The sequence below is a fragment of the Oreochromis niloticus genome, linkage group LG16, assembly GCF_001858045.2.
Source record: "Oreochromis niloticus isolate F11D_XX linkage group LG16, O_niloticus_UMD_NMBU, whole genome shotgun sequence".
In the NCBI taxonomy this organism is placed as follows: Eukaryota; Metazoa; Chordata; class Actinopteri; order Cichliformes; family Cichlidae; genus Oreochromis; species Oreochromis niloticus.
This window is the reverse complement of record NC_031987.2, coordinates 34,633,195-34,648,400: the sequence shown is the minus strand read 5'-3', so window position 1 is coordinate 34,648,400 and position 15,206 is coordinate 34,633,195. Positions and strand designations below refer to the sequence as shown.

Below are 15,206 nucleotides of genomic sequence, written 5' to 3'. Positions count from 1 at the left end.
TAGTTTGGTTTTGTCTGTAAAGTGGGAAATAACACCCCCCTTGCCCCGCCCCATTCTACCACCATGCATAAGTGATATACTCGGGTTAACAAAGAGTCACCTCAGTTACACAGAAAACTCACTAACCCATTAATCTCACTTTGTAGCACACCTCTCTGTGGAAAAGGCACCAGGTTTGTCATGTCTCATGCTGACAACATGGACCTCAAAGGAAACCGTGCTAAATATAGCCTCACGTTGTTAGCAGGGCTGCAGAGTTGTTGTTTTTACTGCCATTTGCAGTCCGCATGTGACCAGGAATGAAAAAGTGCTGGTGTGAAATGGGCTTTAGGTTCAGACTGGAAATAAAAACATGTAAAAACTCTACAGTACTGTCAGATTTCAGTAAAACCGAGCTCATGCTGGTTCTGTATCCAGTTATCGTGGTATATTAATGTGATAATTTGTTTTGTTTTTACCTCTTTGCAGCTGATATACGATGATGAAATGATTAAATGTTGTTCATGACCACCTGGCACCACCTGTTCTGTAACTGTTTGCTATTTTTCTTCATGTACATTGGAATTGGTGTTGACACGTTTCCTTGTGACGCCATGTAAACACTTGAGGAGAGTAAATATGTGACAGCCTGAAGGCTCAAACTGACGAGTTTGTACAAATGAGCAATTAAACTGGTGTTGATGCTAACCTGGTGTGGACAGGGGTTTATCCCAGTATGACGCCACATGTTTTTATTCGGGGGGACCGAGCAGTGCATTAGGTGAAAGCTCCTGGTTTGAACACGACCCCTGTGAATACTATCACTGAGACGTGGTTAACAGATAAACTTTACTCCCATCAGCTGCTCCCAGTGTGTCTCCACACTTTAGATATCATTGATAGTTTTGGTAGAACATAATCACACTGGGGCTTAAACTATTTGTCTGCACAGAGCTGTTATTGGCAATATCACACCCCCAAACATTTACAGTCCACACCATGCCTTGTGGGAATGAGATTTTGCTTTCACCGGCATTAACAAATTGCAGGAGGTGAGATACCAGATTAGAGATGTCCTCAGGCAACCACAGCTCTCATTTATCCTGTAATGCCCCCCTGTGCTGAAGGGAACACCATTATTTCTACGATGACATGAAGCCATAGTGTCAGGCTCCTCAATCAGCTGGTCAGAATCTCTTACCCACAATATCACAATTTGGAATCCAAAAATATAAAGATAACATTAACATTTTTAAAGCTTTTCACAGCAACTGAAGCGCCTCACACTCGTGCTGGCAGAGCTACTGTGCTGGAACAAATGAGCACTTTGACATGGCTGCATTAAAAATGAGCATCCTTTAAATATCAGTTTTTCAGGTCATGGGTCACAGTCACAGCTTTATTAGGCTAAACAAAGTTGAATAATAATTTATTAGTGAAAAATTCTGAGTGAATAAAGACATTAAAAATCTGTTATTAATGGACGACTCCAATCTACACACAGACACACACCACTACATGCAACAAAGCTGCTTTAATTCTGCTGCTTCAGTGCAAATAAATGAGAACTCACTCCCCATCACGTCTCTACAGATATTTGAGAGGTGGAGCTACTGACAGGAGGCCCGAGGGCAGCTGTGCAGAATCGTTGACTGAAGTCTTGACCAATATCTTTCATGCTGCAAGATTCCTGCAGATCATTGAATATGCCAGATAGTAAAGCAGTCAAACAGGCTGAAAGCTGAAAGTGTTAGTTTAAAAACTGTTTACAAAATGAACTGAGATTTAACACCTGTGACATGATGTTTAAGACGTTCACGCATCTGCTGAAGTTAGCAGCTATTCAGCTTTTGCAGGCCTGTACCCTTACCTAATGCCAGTTTGGACCTTAAGAGGTGACGATAAGTCAGTGCATCATCCAATTTGCCCTCAGTCCATATAGAGTCCAAGATAGTTTTCCTTTTCTGAAACAAATGACTAATATGTCCAGAAAAGCTGAGCTTTCTGCTCATACATCAGACCAGTCGGGATTTACATCAGGACACGCTCCGCTGACAGCATCCATAATCAAGAATAAGTAGACTCTAAAATTGTAGAAACCCAAACAGAAGCTTCCATTTGTGTAGGAGAAGCAGCTGGTTGTGGTGTTTTAAGATGATGATATCAGGAAATGAAAATGGAAGAAGCAGGCTCATGGGTCTGATGTTCTTAACACTTTCAGAAACTAGTCCAATAAAAACCTGTAAAAATCCATAATGAATGAAATGCAAACACATTTTAGATGTTGTATCAAACACTGTGCTCACAGAGGAAATGTGGTGACTTTGTTTTTATGGGAACATTTTGATTTGGGTTTATTTGACCTGATAAAGAGAAGTGGACCTGCAGGCCTATCCAAACTCAGTAATCATCTTTATTAGTGATCAAACATCCGAATGGGAGCAGGGTTTTTGGTTTGGTTGCTTTTTAATCAGGATGCTTCTGTCACAGTAGCGGGTCAGTTTTAAATTCATATCCTTGGATTTAGTGTTCACGGTTTGGTTCTCCTTACTGTTCTCCATCTGTGATCCTTGGTTTCTGGTCTTCAGGTTTCAGCTACGAGGCCTTCCTGTGTTCCACGTTTCACGTCGTACTCTCCACCGTCTCTGTGTTCGTGCATGTCCCGTGTTTCCCCAGTCTGTCATGTCTCCATGTCTCAGTGTCGAGTCCGTGTCTTTGTGAATGTCTCGTTTCCTGTTTTACTCTGAAAGTCTTGCGTCCCATGTTCAGTGTTCTCAGTTTTGCTTCCTGCTGGTCTCGTTGTGTGTGATTACTCCCAGCTGTGCTCTCCTCCTGTCTCATTCCCTCGTTATCCCTCTGTGTGATGAAGCCCTTTGTCTTCCTCTGTTTGTTGCCTGATTGTCTGCTCACCTCCCTATGTTTCCATGAGTCATGTTCCAGGTATGTCCAGGTTAAGTTTTTTGTTATTCCCAGCGCTGTTTGTATTCCGATCTGTCCCAAGTGCTCGCATTAGGCTCAACTCCACAGTCTGACAGCTTCTGTTCACTGGGTGCATGGACTTACTTAATAAAAAAGGAAAATGATGACTTCAGTTAACTCTGAAACAGTCATCTCCATCAGTACCAACAAAGCATGAATGGAGGGATGTATGCTTTGTATGAATCCCCTGGACTTCCAGACACTGGAGAATCAGCACAGTGAAGCTGCTGCCATGGCCCTGCACTTTACTCATGTAATAGTTTCTCCTGTAATTTGTCAGCCGTGTGTATCTGTCGATGAACAAAGCTTGATGTATCGATCTTCTTATGTGTGCTCACTTTTGGTATACCTGATCGTGCTTTGGATACAACTCAGCCAGTTCCCACAGTGATGCAAAGCTGCATGCTCTGAAACTTTCAGTCTCTATCCTGAGAAAACCTCTCTGTAACAATGTGATTGACTCGGGTTTTGATGTTTTACTATCACAGTACGACCTGGCAGTAGCAGCATGTCCAGGGAGTACCCTGTGTTTTGTCCTATGACAGCTGGGATAAGCTTCAGCTGAGGTTCAAACACGGAGCCTTGTTATTACGATGGGACAATGCTAACCTCTGCTAACTGCCATGCCACCCAAGGCAAACCATCTTCAAGTTAACATGGTCAGTGACACCAGTCAGTGTGCTAGACTAGAGAACAATGCACAGTGTGAAATATTTGAACTACTGGAATGTTTATTAATTTTTGAATCTTCCACGTTTCTATGCAAACATGACAGATTTACCCTGACTGTATGTGCTACAGTACGTTCAGTTGAATGGCTCTAGTAAATTATTAATGTTGCTGCTCTTTTAAAAACAACGCTGCAGTCTGGATCCATGTACAATATCTTATCAAAATCAATATTGCTGTTATTGAGTGTTCCAGGATTTTTGTTGTTTTCATGTTTTTGCTTAAAGCAAGAAACTGAAGAGAAAAAAAAGCTTTTAGGATGACAAAAGAGTTTCTTCATGTGAACACAAAGCCAGTGTGGTTTGTAGCAGCACAGCAGTTTCGGTGGTATTCAGAAGGGAATAATTATCTTGGTCATGAGTAATTGTAAGTATAAACTCTCTTTTTTTGTCTCAGCAGAAAGAGAGCTCCAGATATGAAGAGGCAGTTTGATTTGCCAATGTCAGCTGGCCGTACTGTAGAATCCCCAGTTGGGAGCTTAGCTGCTCTCAATTAAATCCACAGCCGAGCACTTTGATGGTGGAGGGCTGCACTGTGAATTAGCCTCTATGTGAAGCTTTTGTGGCTCTGCCACCGGCTAAGTGCACTCACAATGACCTCTTTCCTGTCCTCGAGCAGAGACAGAGAAAATTATAATGAAAAGGCTGCAGTGTCACTAAAAAGTATTTTATTTTATGCCAGTATAACATAAGACTGCAAAAGTGCCGTAAATTATAGGAAACCAAGTTCCTTATCCAGTCATAATACCATACATCTGAAAAGCTGTCATCAGCAAGTGAGTCTCTGAGCACGCTAGTGTTTCATTTTCTTTAATTGACAGAATGAGGACGGGTCACTCGGCCTTTGCAGACCAGATAACGGTGCATACAGAGTACAATTCCCTTCTCTATTCAGACATTTAAAGCTCTTCTTGTGCTTTTTAAAAAACAGATTCAGTGTGTTTTTGTCACTCATGTTCTTCATCTGCTTGTCATTCAGTTTAAACTCAAGAAATAAAGATGGAAGATTCAAGAAAATATACGAGCCAACCCATCACGATGGATGCACAAACACACCATCAAGATCCCACCAAGCTAAACGTAGGACAGTTTGATATTTTTGAAAGGCAGTTAGCAAGTGAAGGACAAATATTTTATTTGAATGCATCCTCCTCACTGAACATTGGATATCAGATAGACGTGCAGATCATGTCTATATTGGGCCCGTCGGTCTATGACCAATCCTGCATCTATGTGACGCCAACCATGACCCAACCCAACATCTGAATTTTGGACGGGGTAATATTTTTGGATGTCATGTGACCTGTGCAGGAAATTTACATGATTAATAAATGTAATATTTTTTTATTTACAAATATCAGCATAATTGTTATCAACATGATACGTATGAATACAGATTATTCAGATAGATTTATTATGTGTTAGCCTTATTCTGTACATGTGGGTTTGTTTGGTTTTTTGTTGTTATTATTTTACATTTTCCTGTTTTTCTTTCACTGGTTTATTTATTTCAATTCATCAACTTAATTGTTTGTAACCAGATTAAAACGGGTATTTATTAAAATGTGTTGAAATATTAAAAACATTGAAATTAAGGTTAAAATGTAAAATAATAATGGTTTAGAAAAATGTAGAAATTCCTTTTAAAAGGAGAACAATGTGTTTAATAAACTTTAAAAAGGTTAATTTTTATAAGTATCCTGTTTTATTTTGAAGAGCTCGTGACTATAAGATGAAGTGAATGTGGCTGTGATCAGTAGGTGGACAGAAAGTATGTGGGAAAGTGTGTGTGTGTGTGTGTGAAGTGAACTATCTGCTCGACAGTCTTTGTCGATGCGCACATGTTCCAAACAGCCCGTGAGAAGCTTCGGACATTTCTGCCCGAAATCCACCGTGCAGCTGCTCACTTTTGTTTTAGCATCAGGAGCTCGCGCCATCTTGGAGATGTCCACTGATCGCTCTGCATTAACTGTTTCTGTAAAGAAAACATGGAACTACAGAGCCTGTAGAAGTCATATAAAAGCAGCATCTAAAATGAGTCAAAGTTTGACGTTGAACAGAGCTACACAAGCACCACATTTTAGACTATCAACAGCCCGGAGACAGATGTCGTATGGACGTCAACACTGGTCGTTCAGTAGATGTGAAAAAAAAAAAGACGTAGCCTGGCATTACAAAACAAAACCATTCACTGGAACAAAACTGCATGTCCCAATTCCTTTGCTAAGTAAATGCAATGAGCTTTAAAGAAAGCAAAAGTTTATTCTGTCATGGCAGTTGTCTCACGTTCATATATTCTCCTTTTTTATCCCAGTGAGATTTAAATCTGTTATTTCAGTTGCTGTATTGTCCAGTAAAAATTCCAGGGGCGGATGCATTGTGGTGGCACGGGGTGGCATGTTCCACCCTAAAATAATCTCTTGCTAGCATTAGTGCCACCGTAGTTTTGCATATGACAGTGTGGTTTATTAAAATAAGCTGTCATTAACACTTTGAGCATAGCTACAATTAATATATAAATATAAGTTATATAATATAAATTCTAAAACTGTATATATTGCATAGAGTTAACTCTATCCCCCGTAAAAAATGGTTCAGCCCATAGAGATGAAACAGCTCTATTTCTTGTTGTCAATAGCAACCGACGGCTATAAGTGTGCCAGAGCACATTTTGTCTCAACCAACCACTTGTGCTGGAATCTGAAATGCCCACAGTGTTGATTCAGTCTGAAATGGACTGAAGGTGAGTGTTGTAAACACTCCGGGGTCGACTGACGCGCTGCACCTCCAGATCACATGACTGATTTAAGATGACATAGCAACAAAATGCAGCCGAGTCTCCAACTTTTGTTGAAAGTGCAGACTTATGATAAACAGACAGAGTTATGATAAAACAATATGCACAATGCTGTTTTCTAAAAACTATCGTTACGTTTAGTGCGGAAAGAAACGGTAAAAACAGCATTTTCTAAGGACAGCGCTCGCTAGCACACAAACAATGCCATACTTTTTCTACAGGTGGAAAAATGTACAGTGTGGAAAAATCAGACAATTATGTGGCAACATGCGGCGTTTGGTTGTTTAGGCAGACGGTAAAGTTCTGGAAGTGCAAACGCAGTGAGAGAGAGATATCGATATCGAGTTATGAGACATGAGTGATTCCTGACATTCAGCCTGTGTATAGTTATTGTGTTATTTTGTGTAGTTAGTGTGTAGTGTGGTTGTTTGCTTTGGTTTGTGTGTCAAAACAATGAGGACAGTCCTGAATGTCACAGTGGAAAAGGCCAAAAAGGCAGATTGCAAACGCTGTCTCCAGGTGGAAACAGGAGGAGTGATACACCTGCTGTTGTTAGGCCTGCAGCTTTTAGGCCTGTGATGTGCTCCTCTGTCTCCTGGTCGACAGAAACTATTTTTGGAGTGATCTTATTGTGACACACTTTTAACTGTAAGAAACCTTTGGCAGAACCATGGCCAGCCATCTGTCACTACAGGTTGGAGGTGAAGGGAAAGAGAAGAGAGCAAAAAGAGACAGGATCCCATTTTATTTGTGGTATCATTATCATTATTAGTTATAGACTGAAGTAGTTATCATTAGTAGTAGTAGTAGTATATTGCATATTAATTGCTTGAGGCTTTGTTGTGACTTGTAATTTTCCATGTGACATGTAAATATACCGGAGACCGACGATGGCAGCCTCACTCCAGTGCCATTTAGTAAAAGGCAGCCACTTTCTGTTTTAAAGTGGCTGGCGTTACACCCCCCCCCCAACACAGACATAATGCAGTGGATCTTGTGCTTCTGCAGTTCAAAAGTTTACCCAAATGCAAGAAAGCTGACTGAAGAAGCATTAATAAAGATTATCAGTCATTTTGCCTCTGTACACCATCACAGTGGATTTTAAATGACACAATTAAAATGTGACTGAAGTGCAGACTTTTACTTTTGAATCAGTGGATTTAACAAATTACCATTATTATTTTTATCTTAAGTTTTTAGGACTTACAGACATACTCATCCATTTTCAGTGAGGACTTTTTCCTACAATTTGAAAAAGCTCTTTTTTTAATGGATATTTGTGATTTAAATTGCTTTCTGTAGAGTTACAGTAATCAATACTAGTTTAATAATTGCAAACAAGAAACACTAGTTTAAAGCAGCTTGTATTAAAGCAATGATTTTAAAGGTTTTATAGAAAAAACAGAGAATTGACCATTCTTGTAATTCTCCTTTCAAATCAAATTGTTCCTAAATTGTAATGACCGCGTCCTCACCTCGGCTCCAGTTTTACTGAACATAAAATGAGCTCTCTGTTTGTACCTGCTAACCTCTGAACCCCCGCGCTGCCCACTATTGCCTCTCAACAGCTGGTTCAGACTACAGCCTGGGCCTTTCTGTGTGGAATTTGCACATCCTTTCTGTGGCTGAGTGGGTTTCCTCGGGGTACTCCAGCTTCCTCCCACTTTTCAAAGACATGCATGTTAAGTTAATTGGTGATTCTAAATTGCCTGTGGATGAGAGTGCTTAAAATGTACAGAATAAAGTGGTGTATGGTTAAATATGACTCCGTACGGGAGCATCCAAAAAGGAAATGATTTTTCGCTGAGGTGGCATTCATCATAGAAATCAACAACATTTGACAAGTTTAAGTAGACGAGCAAAGTAATCACTGGCAGAGAGAAGTGTGCAGGTCGCAAGTTAAACTTCTCTGAACTCGGTGAATGACTGAAGTCACCAACACTGAGGACAAAGGATGCCAGTGACTGACAGGAAAGGAAATACGTTGCCTAGGCAACAGGAGCCTAGGACGAGTGCTAATGACCTGCTAGTGATAAAACAAAGCATGACCAGTGAATTGCTTCCTGTTTGGAAGTCTTTTCACTTTTCACAAGTCATGTTTCCGTCTTAATTGTTGCCTTTGTATGTATCTCTGTATTTATAAGTGTTTTCCTTTTTCCTGTTTTTCCCACATCTATATGTGATTCTCCTTTCATTATTTAAGCTAAACAATTTTAAAATGATTTCCTCTTTAGGCTTTGTGTGATGTTAGGTGCCCCCCCCCCCCCCCAATGTTCCCTCTAAGCTGCGCACGTGCGCAATTGCGCACTGCTGGCACGGTCTCTGCGCACAGAAAATCTGCGTTGTGCACAAAAAAAAAATCTAACCTGAATTGAAATTAAAATTAAAACTTTAACAATTCTGTTTTGCAGTGTTAGTCAGTGAGTGACTGGCTGCTCCTGTATGGGATTAGAACGATGCCACCTTATCCTATAGTCCAGCCAATAATGCGATTCACATTCGTATATACGCAGCCAATCAACGTCGCTGACAGGCTATGACAGCGTCCTTATGTGCCAACACCGGTGTTTTAGCTAGCAAAGCGGCGTGGCTGATGTGCAGTGAAGCCACGTTAATGACAACGTGTCCAACCATTGGAGATGTGAGCAGGACAGACGGAACAACTGACGGGAAAAGTGTGGACTTTATACCAGTTTTTAAATTGTGTTGATCGGCCACGTAAAACCAGAGTTATGATAAAAATATCTGCAATGTTTGGTTTTCTTCCTGAATACTATCGTTGTTTATATTGACTGCGGGAAGAAACGGTAAAAACGGCGTTTTATAAGGAAAGCACTCTCCACCTGTGAGCAAAAACAACGCCAAAAAAACCCCACCCTTTCCCATTGGTCGAAAAATGTACCATGTCGACCAATCAAAACATGGCATTTTTGTTGTTTAGGAAGGGGGGAAGTTTTAGGAGTGACGGCGGTGTTCTGAGACGTGAGAGATTTGCGATGTTTAGCACAAATCTTGTGTAGTTAATGTGTAGTTAGTGTGTAGTTAGTGTGTAGTGTAGTTTTGTTGTGTGTGTCAGAACAATGAGACGGCTGCTGAATGTTACAGGTGTTACAGCAGTGATACATCTCCTGCTGTCAGGCCTGCAGGTATCAGGCTGTTGTTCTCCTTTATCTCATAGTGGACAGAAATTATTGTTTGGAGTGGCACAAATAATTTGTGTGGCATCACCCCCCCCCCCCCCCCCCGTGCTGTAATATCCGTCTGCCCGCTGTGTGTGAATGGTATGTTTGTCTTCCCTCACGTTTTCCGGGCTTTGTTTGATGCATATTGAATAATTTATCTTGTTAAAATAAAAATGTATACCAGTTCAATTTACTATACAATTGGACCAACATAAAATTGTTCCTAATGATCCCCCACTAAATTTAACTGGAAAGACGGCACTTTGGCGACAGTGGGAAGGAAAACCTTTTAACAGGAAGAAACCTCCGGCAGAACCAGGCTCAGGGAGGGGCGGGGCCATCTGGGTGTAAGCAGAGGAGACAAGACATCAGACATGCTCTATAAGACCATTTTTATAAACGTTATGAATTCATTTGCATGAGTGAAATATTTCTGGCTCACACAGATTAACTGTGTACCCATGTAGCACACAACTTACAATCAATACTCCTCAGAGACTTGAATAAACAGATAGGACCCAAAAATATGATCCCCACAGTTGTTTCTGTAAACTAGAGCAGGCCTAAATCTATCCTAAATCCAAACCTGGCCAACCGACGCCAAGCTTACCAACAAGAGTTTCTTGAGCCAAGTATTAAGTCATGTTTTGCTTCGGGATCAAATACATATTCCATATTATGCATGCATGTATAATATGTACTTTGAATTCTCCTTCTATCAACAACACATTGTGAATTGAGCTTTTAGCTCATTACGTTCTTTAACTTTGAGACAAGACTCTTAGCTAAGGAACCATTCAGTTGGCAGTGGAAGGACAACTGTGGGCTGTTGTTCTTGTTTTATTCTTGTCTCTACAATCTGAAACTACACACAAATATACATAATGAGACACATAAAACTGATTGCACAAACCAAATCTGCAGGTCCAACTTGCTCAGTGCTGTGATTTTCAGCCAAGCTCTTTCCATCCCCTCTCTCTCTGTAATGTCGAATGGTGGGAGTATGACATAGAGCATATTTCCCTGTGTTTGACAGGATGACCCAGTGGGCAAGGAAAAGCTTCTAGAACTGGGGGAAAGCATCTGGTCCATTTGATATTATGACAAATCTCCCTCAAAATGAGAGTATGCTTGCAATATATTACAGTGCTGGAAAGGAGCCTTGTGGCACAGACTGATTCCAGCAGCTGTGTCCACCTGCCTCTTCCATTATCTGCTTCACAAATTGACAATTTCTCCTGAATGGAAGAGGTCATGAATATGGCGTTCGTTTTAACTAGGAATGTGGATATTGTTGAAGCTTAAAATAATCCAAATCTCAGTCCCATTATAACAGTGGCTATAGTAATGAGTTATGTTAGGATTTTCAGTTACAATTACAATTTCAAGTCCAAACAAATTTTAATTGAAGAGCTTATTTGCTCCACCATTAAGGGTCATTTTATTAGATGTTTATTGATTTATTCTATTCTTCTCCCTCCAAAGCTGCTGTTATTGGAATGAAACATGACCTTGGGCAGATCTGCTTACTGGATAAACTAAAATTGAATTTCAAGAACAATGACTGGATAAAGGGTTAGCTACTGACTGTTTCACTTATGTTGTGCTTTGTGGAATTTGACTCACTAATTCTCTTCATGCTCACTTGATCACTCAATAAACCCTTTTTTTTTGGCCTTCAGCGGTTTTGTAATCACCAGTCTCAGTAATCATTCAGTCCCAGGTCATATTTCTCCCCCCGGCCTCCAGGCAAATCACCGTATATATTGGTGGAGATGTGGAAGCAAACCCAAGCCAGAAAGACGGACCAATAACAATTTCAAAAGGAACACAAGGACTAGGCAGGAACTGAATGCTACCAACAGATTATCTGGCAGCATTTTAATAACTTGGATACTATAAAAGCTCAAAGTTAGCAGTGTTGTCTCTTTGACAGGTGTGCCATCACATGGACTCACAGCTGTCTGCTAATCTTACCTTTTGACCAAGTCCAGTCAGAACTGGACTTCTTGGACCTGTGACACATCGCCTTAGTTTACTGAGGGACAGCCTAGTATTTAAATAACATACTTACATTCTTATCAAGGATATGTGTCCACAAACTGCATCTGTACAGTTTAAAGATGCAGCTTGCTAATAAAGCTAGCTAGCATCAATTGTCCAAATATAGTCACTTCTGGCCCTGACAGAAGACAAGGTAACGCCATAACGCTAAGGGTTCAAAGTATGACCTCTTGGTGGTTACATCTATCTTAGTGCATATAGTCTACAGTCAGTCACAGCCAGCTTTGCTTGTAAAGCTTTAAACATAACAGACACATAACATGATCTGTAAGTTATTATTAACTGGTGAAGTGTAGTGTTCGGAGATGTAAATTTACCTTACAATATTGAGCATCGTCGGGCAGCTGTTGCTGTGACTCGATGCTTTATAAATAAAACTGAATTTATGTAAATCATCAAATTTTTGCTTTTTCATTGCTAAGTAAAGAAATTTTCATCCTCACTGGATAACACGTTGGAAATCATCTTTTCTATGAAAACATTAATACACAAGGACTTCCTAAGTTGTCTGATGATGTCCAATGAAGGCTGCTCTGCAGATATTTACAGTTATAAGCTGAATATGAAGTGTTCGTCTACTTCTTCATGTTTTGGTTTTATGTGGTGTTCTCCACATTCTCTGCATTTTTTTTTTCAGGTATACCTAAAATATACTTGTAAGCCTCTATGTCTGCTTTGTGAGCACAGTTAGCTTTTTCCACTCTTTCTATGGTTGTCACATGTTCAGGGACATATCTTGTGATATCACATCCTATTGTTGGTTAATTAAATCTCTTTTGTCTGAAGCAGACAGAGGCACATCTTTTCAGGGAGGTCTCAGCTTGATTGGCTCCGTACACTTCAAGGCCCAGAATGAACTCTTAATAGAGGAACAGACTAAAATGACAACAGAGTTACAACAAAGGAAAGTAATGACTGAATGAATGAAAAGCTCAGACCTATCACAAGATTGGTGTTTCCAGGTGTAATAAAGAACACCTTTTAACAGACTAGAAGAGTCTTATGTCAAGAGATTACCATGATGAGACAAAATCTGCATAGTCCAGTAAAGATCATGCATACAGTGTTCGAATGGCTCATTAAAGGGTTCCTTTTAATCACAACAACATCTTGGAGAGGTTCTTCAGTGATATTCTTACCCATGACACTGGGTGATCACATGGATACAAAGCAAGTCCTCCAGAATAAAAAACTAAATTGGTCACATGGTCCAATAGTTTTCCAGATTGGCACAAATCTCGTCAGATGTTCCCAGTGGCAACAATAGTTTGCTTCCTTATAAAACTGCAGAAATTAAAACGTGTTGTCATCTGCTGTGGTTCAGTTTAGGAAAGGCCATGTTTTGATGTTTTAATTAAGCTCATTCCTGAAAAACAAGCCGTCTATATTTGATCAAACTTTCTCCTGCCTTCACCTGAGTCCACTAATTAGCACTTTGGCTTTTCTTTGGAGCTACAGTTGACCATGTTTTGGTGAGAAGGTGGGATGCTAAGTTATCAGGCCCAGCTGAAGTCACACATATTTCAAAGTGCCACTTTTTGCTTTGTCCCCAGTTACTGTCTCCCTAACCTTGTTCCTGACCAGATCCACACTAAACATGCCCATTCACTTCATGTTATGTTATACACTCAGATATATTGTTATATGTAACAGAGTTACATGTTTAACTCTGTAATAGGCGAAATGTTATAAAGATTTTTGTGTCCATTTCTAATGAGGAACGTCTGCTGCATAGGGACAATATTAAATGTTGTACTGAATAAAGCAGCAAAGAACACCGCGCTTCTGTTATTACAAACTGTTTTTAACCAGCTATCCATAATTTCATTACTTGGTTGAAGAGTACATAAATAATATTAAATAAATAATACAGTAATTTTTAGTCATTAATCAAACAAAATAAGCTGTAAAACAACCTCCAAATCTTAGTTTTGGTTCTCAGTTTCTAAACATTGTGTGGGCTCTGTGACAATTCTTTGTAAATGTAGACTGATTTTTTTAATACATAGACACAAAGAAACGTGTCTTCATGAATTAGTACATATATATGTGCAGTTAAAAAATGACTCTGACTCTGCTAATAAGCAGTAAGTAAATCATCTGACGTGTCCAGATGATTTGGACACGTCCAGAGTCTGATGCCATGCAAACTATGTTTTGGTCACCAGCTATATGAAGGAGCATGGACTTCATAAAGCCCCTCATCCCAGACCCACAGATCTGGGCCGCTCCATGCAGTGTTTGAACTTGACTCATGATTACTCACTTCACTGACGGTTCAATATTTATCTGACAAAAGGTAACACAATATCACAAACAAATTAAGTTTTTTTACAGAATGTGACACATGCTGAAAAACAAACAGACTATTTAAAGGTTGGATGAATATACTGCAGGTTAGTGCAGGATAAACAGGCTGCACTCTGATGGATTTAAAGTAAAGAAGAGTGTCTGTGCTGCTCATGGTCAGAGTTGGTTTAACAAGTGGAGCACAGAGGAATTTAAAGCTGATGATGCTTAAATTACTTCACTGATTTCCACTTTCACCTTACCCTGTACACTAAGAAAATCTACTGGAGCTCTCAATAGAAACTATTGAGTTGTTCTTTTCCCCATGCTGAGCCATTACTACAAATTTTAGGGTTCCCGGCCTCCTGAATTCCACTTTAACCCCTGACTGTGCTCATTTTCCTGTTTAGAGGCAAAGTCACCCTTTAGAGTAGAAAATGGAGCCACTTTTTTATTTTCCTTTGTCTCTGTTCATGATCTACTTATCTGATTCAAGGTGAGTACAATTAGAATTAAAATTAGAATTAAAAGTCTAGTAATATTTATTTATTTATTGAATGCAGCACAAGAGTCAGCTAGCTTTGCACAAAAATAACTAGCAGAAACATCCTCCAAAAAGTTGCTTTTTACTTTCTTACATTTCAGAGCTGGTACTTTTTCACTTGAGTAAAGAAGTTCAATCAGTTCTTCGACTTTTTACCAGAGTATTGTTTAACACTAGTAGAGATGGACCGATCCGATATTACGTATCAGTATCGGTCCGATACTGACGTAAATTACTGGATCGGATATCGGAGAGAAATAAAAAATGTAATCTGATCCATTAAATATCAAAAAAGCATCTCACAAAACTTGTGACACGGCGTAACTCGGCTCATAACCGTAGCACGTCGGAGCAGTGTGCTCACGTGATAGAGCAGCTGTGTGTATTTGTAGCCTCGCTACCAAACCAGCATTTCATCTCCGAGGAAGTTATCCCAGAGAGAAGTAAAGCAAGTGTGTAAGTTCATCTCTGAATGTTTGTAAAGCGTTCCCATGTTAAGCTTAACAACCGATATATGGAGCGACTGCCTCTCTCTCTCCCTCTCTCCCTCCCTCTCCTGCTGCTACTTCAATCATGAAACTGATCAATGATCAGCTGATCGGCTTTTCTGTCGCGAGTCCGTCTCTCTTCTTTGTTTTTGGCCC

General features: G+C 39.9%; 1 long non-coding RNA gene across 3 annotated transcripts; it reads left to right on the top strand.

Moving 5' to 3' along the window:
- The first annotated feature begins 2,828 nt into the window (after positions 1-2,828).
- LOC102082123 (uncharacterized) lies at positions 2,829-5,284 on the top strand. 3 transcript variants are annotated; one of them, XR_002058562.2, is made up of 4 exons: positions 2,829-2,919; positions 3,447-3,617; positions 4,087-4,547; positions 4,666-5,284. It is a non-coding gene; the product is annotated as an uncharacterized LOC102082123 (long non-coding RNA). The 3 variants fall into 3 exon arrangements; XR_003216841.1 differs by having other exon boundaries at positions 4,087-5,284; XR_003216842.1 differs by having other exon boundaries at positions 4,084-5,284.
- The last annotated feature ends 9,922 nt before the right edge of the window (positions 5,285-15,206 follow it).